At 50.3% G+C, this 5,457-nt stretch overlaps 1 pseudogene; it reads left to right on the top strand.

Annotated features, from left to right (window-relative positions):
- Positions 1–2,083: 2,083 nt before the first annotated feature.
- Positions 2,084–4,170, top strand: LOC147668221 (endoplasmic reticulum-Golgi intermediate compartment protein 2 pseudogene; annotated as a pseudogene).
- Positions 4,171–5,457: the final 1,287 nt, after the last annotated feature.

Here is a 5,457-nt window from a genome sequence, read left to right as displayed (position 1 = left end):
GTGCAGACGACATCCTGCTATATATGGCATCCCCGAAGTCCTCCCTAGTTAGGCTACTGAGCATCTTTTAGGTCTTTGGGGAATGCTTGGGATACACTATTAACTGGAGCAAATCCATTCTATATGTCCTGATCGGCCCCCCTCCAGTCCTATCTTGGGGCTGCGATGTCTAGGTGGCAGAGGATGGCTTCCGATAACTTGGGATTTTTATAACGAACAGCCCAAAAGACTTCATGAACAAAAACTTCCAAGAACCCCTTAAAAGACTATGCAGGGATGCTAAACACTGGCAGTCCCTCCCCCTGACACTAGAAGGATGAGCTGCACTTTTTTAAATGATGGTGTTGCCTAGATTTCTCTACATCAGAGGTATTCAAACTTTTCCAGGTTGAGCCCCCCCAGCTGAATTCCCCCAGATGTTGGGCCCCCCCACCACCCGACCGAAACCTCGGGAATCCGACACACCACATGATCGCGTGCTACTCGCAAACCATGGGCCATATCCGACAAACAATGCTCAACACAACAAGAGTGCCTAGCAAACTGCAGGCCTGTGAGTGGGTGTGGCGAAACGACAGAGGCGTACCACACAGCTCAAAACACAATCCTCCAAGGCAAAGGAAGTCATCACAACCCTCCCCATCCATCATGTACACCTTGTCATCCACCAACTCCCCCACCATTCATTCATTATCTCCATCTGTGCCCCATCCACATCCAAACACCTTCAACCACTTGCAAACCCATCCACCATCCCTCCATCCATCATCTCACCCATCCATCCCTCCATCCACCCCCTCACCCATCCATCCATCCCTTCACCCAATCCATCCCCTCACCAATCCATCCACTCTTTCACCCATCCATCCACCCACTCATCCATCCAACCACTCACCCCTTCACCCAAGCTATCCTCCCACTCATCCATCCACTCCTCCATTCATCCATCCACTCCTCCATTCATCCACCCACTCTTCCACCCATCCATTCACTCCTCCACCCATCCATCCACTCACTCATCCATCCAACCACCCACCCTCTCAACTATCCCCCACCCACTCATCCATCCACCCAGTCACTCATCCGTCCACCCACTCAACCCCCAATCATCCATCCACCCACCCATCTATCCCTCCCGCTCTCCACCCTCCCCCCACTCATGCATGCACTCTCTGACCCATCCATCTCCATGCTCCTCTCCTCACCCATCTATGCACACACCTGCCCATCCACTCTGCCAATCATTCATCCTTGTCCTCACTCATCCATCCATCTATCCTCCCCCTCTCTCTCCATTCCCCCATCACCCAGCCACCCATCCCTCCATCCACCCTTCACCCACTCATCCATCCACTCATGCACTCATGAATCCATCCATTGACCTCTCACCCACCCCTTCACTCCTCCATCCATCCCCCGTCCATCCACCCTCCTCAATCACCCATCCATCCCCACATCCCCCCTTCACTCATCCATCCATCCATTCATTCATTCACCCCTTCACCCATCAATACATCAATACATCCATCCATCACCTCTCTCATACATCCACCCACCGACTCGTCTACCATCCACCCCCCCAACGATCCATCCACCATTTCACTGATCCATCCATCCCTCCACCCATCCATCTACCCTTCCAACCATACACACATCCATCCACTCCCATCCATCCCTCCACCCATACATCCACCACTCCACCCATACATCTATTCACCCACATGGCAACATAACGGACGTCTGGTGGCGGGCTCCACCCGACATCCCTCACACATTTGATGATTCAAATTCGAATCTGCAGACCAACATCCCTGAACACAGACACTTCGGTGCCCCACACAAAGATCCTCATGAGTTGATGACCGCAGACCAGAGCCCACCGTCCCGATTCATGGCCCAAACCCGAATTGCAACCTCTCCCTCCCTTCCCAAAATAACTGAAGGACTCCCGCCGGCAGGCGCGGAAAGCCACTCGGCTTTAATGACACCAGACGTTGTCGTTTCCTGCAACCTACTTCGCCCGCCCCCTCGAGCACTGGGCTCGCACTGTAACAGCAGGGTAACCTGCGTGCAGGTGCTTAGGCCACCTGCTGAGCTTTTCCACAGTCCAGCTTTGGACCACTAAGAGGGCGGAGGATATGTTCTGTGTAGACGGCCTCCTAGGAAGCAATGTCGAAACCTTCTTCATGGACCACATTATCCCACAGGAACAAATCAGAATTTTGTCTTATGAATGAATGTGAGGGAGAAGCTGGAGAAACCTGCTGAAGATGAGGCGATTGAATCGGAGGAAAACCTTAAATCTGGTTAAAGAGCTTGATGCTTTTCCCAAGGTTCCTGAAAGCTATGTGGAGACGTCTGCCAGCAGGGGAACAGTTTCTATCCTAGCCTTTACTGTCATGCTTGTGTTGACAGTCATGGAGTTCTTTGTGTATCGGAACACGTGGACGAAGTATGAATATGAAGTAGACAAAGATTTTTCAAGCAAATTAAGAATTAACATAGACATTACAGTTGCTATGAAGTGTCAGTATGTTGGAGCAGATGTTTTGGATTTAGCAGAAACCATGGTTCTGTCCAGTAGCGGGCTGATTTACGAACCGGTAATATTTGATCTTTCGCCCCAGCAGAGACAGTGGCTGAGAATGCTGCAAGTAATTCAGAATCGCCTGCAGGAGGAGCACTCTCTTCAAGATGTAGTTTTCATAGTTTTCAAAAGTGCTGTCAAAGGTGCTTCAACAGCTCTGCCGCCAAGGGAAGACTCTTTGTTGCAACCTCCAGACGCATGCAGAATACACGGGCATCTGTATGTCAACAAAGTAGCAGGGAACTTTCACATCACAGTTGGCAAGGCAATTCCACATCCACGAGGCCATGCACACCTGGCAGCACCAGGCCCGGACTGGCCGTTGAGGTCACCGGACAATTCCCCAGTGGGCCGCATGGTTGGGGGCCGGTTTTGGGCCCCTGGGGCCGTTTTTGTTACAGGGCCGTTATGCTGCAAAAACGGCCCCGTAACAAAAACGGCCGAAAACCGGCCCTGTCACAGAGCGCGGTCGCACCTCTCCCCCCTCCCCTCTCCTCCCGGAGGGGGAGGGGGGCCGGCCGAGCACTCTGCCAGGGCCGGTTCTGGTTCCCAGTCCGGCCCTGGGCAGCACTCGTCAGTCACGAGACATACAACTTTTCTCATCGAATCGACCATATGTCATTTGGAGAGCCGATTCCTGGCATTATTAACACCCTTGATGGAACGGAAAAAATCGCCTCAGATCATAACCAGATGTTCCAGTATTTTATCACAATTGTGCTAACAAAACTAAGAACATACAGAATCTCATCTGACACTCATCAGTTTGCAGTGACAGAAAGAGAACGTGTGATTGATCATGCATCAGGCAGCCATGGCGTATCAGGCATTGTCATGAAATATGACATTAGTTCACTGTGGAGAAGTGTGGCTCAGGGGTTAGAGGCGGCAGACCCGGAAGCTGAGATCGGCCCTGGACCAGGGTTCAATGCCCCGCCTCGGCGGGTCTTGGGCTCAAAAATTCCACGGACTCGATAATTCTTGTTCCGGTGCCTTCTCAACTCACGGGTTCACACTCTGCGACTCTGGGCAATAGCTTGCTTAATCTCCACAACGGCCCCTCGCGGCGGGATGCCTGGCTTTCACCTTGTGGATACCCTGCTGGGGTTATCTCACAGGGGAATACCAGGACGGGTTCCCTAAGCAAGCGCCGGGAAACCCTTTGTGGGTAGCTGTGCGCTATATAAGCTCAAATACATTTACAATGGTGACTGTGACAGAGTCTCATATGCCATTTTGGCAGTTCTTAGTGAGATTGTGTGGTATTATTGGTGGAATTTTCTCAACAACGGGCATGCTGCATGGAATGGCAGAATTTATTGTAGACATCGTCTGCTGTCGTTTCAAGCTAGGAGCTTACAAGCAGCCGACTCTTCCTCTGCACCATGGAGACACAAATAACCACATACTTCTACTTGAAGAAAACAGTACCCATTGACCAATACACCTGGAACCATGTTCCAATTGTTGTGATGAAAGCCACATTTTATTTCAATAAAATACCAAAAACATTGTGCAGTATATTTCGGAAAATGAAAAAGTACAGGCTTTCCATTGATAAAGCACAGCAAATCAACCCATAACAAAAATAATCCTGTTGTGAAACAGACCTTTTAATGAAATTAATGCAAATGGGCACACTTTGAAAAAACTTGCATTTAACCTTAAGTTTTTCGATCAGTAGCAGAGGCAGCGTTAGGTTTGGGAAATGGTATTAGTCTACATCCCTATTCAAAAGCGAGAATTAAAAGGAGCTGAATAGACCAAGATCACACAAGGCCGACTAGTATGGAACTTGAAGCTTTCACCCTATTGGGCTATATCCTCAGTGACTTTGTCCTATATTTGCTGCATACAGTTGTTTCAAAGCGAATGTTGTTATAAACTGGAAACGCGCTTTTGAGTTACTGAGTATACGAGGATGCACACTGCACTAGAGAACATTGCAGTGGTCGTATGAACATGTACATTTGTATTAAACGTATTGCTATGTGAGTTGTGGGGGATATACCATCGGGAAGTGAATTATTTAAAATGGTCTGAAAAGGCTTTTGGAGTAAATATGACATTGAATTAAAGAATGTTGAGACTCCCGACCCCACCCCCTCCCTCTCCCTCCCACCCCCCTTGAAAGGCAGGGGCCCTGGGCCAGAGCCCACCCCGCCCGTGCCTCAAACCCTCTCTAGGGAAACCTTCTCTCCCTTCTGGGAAGAGCTAACTCTCCCAGGAGGGGGCCAATTCACGGAGTCGACAGCTTCAGCTGCAGTGGGAGGCAAGGGGTCTCCTCTGCTAAAGCTGAAAGCGTGTCTGTTTGTTTGCTTTCGTTTTTAGCATAGGAGACTCCTTGTCTGCACTGCAGCCGAAGCTGTTGACTCCATGAATTGGCCCCCTCCTGGGAGAATCACCCCGACAAAGTAACGGGCACAAAGGGAAGATCGGAGTGGAGCGCGCCCCCCCTGGGATGGTGCCGCGCCCCCCCAGGGGGTGCGCCCCACAGTTTGAAGAACCCTGCTCTACATCCTTCAAAATACACCATTTCCAGTTTCCCCATCATATAATAGGGAAATAGAGACAGAAGTACGCAGCCTCCTATGGGAGGGAAAACCGGCCCAGATAGCCATGAACAAATTGGTCAGAGGGTGGTATGATGGGGGTATCACACTTCCCAACATACAGATGTACTTTTGGGACGCTCATCTGGCTGTCCTTAACCATTGCATTCATTCTCCTCAGGTGGAACTCGCATTCTGTATGGACCGATTTGTCCTGGGGGAGGGAGGGGCCATGAGGGTACTTTAATACAAGACTCTGGGGAAAGGCCTCACGGGACCTACTGCACACACAGTCTATATATGGCATACCACCCACAA

This window comes from Lissotriton vulgaris, unplaced genomic scaffold, assembly GCF_964263255.1.
Source record: "Lissotriton vulgaris unplaced genomic scaffold, aLisVul1.2 SCAFFOLD_2621, whole genome shotgun sequence".
Taxonomy (NCBI): domain Eukaryota; kingdom Metazoa; phylum Chordata; class Amphibia; order Caudata; family Salamandridae; genus Lissotriton; species Lissotriton vulgaris.
This window is presented reverse-complemented; position numbering and strand designations above follow the sequence as displayed.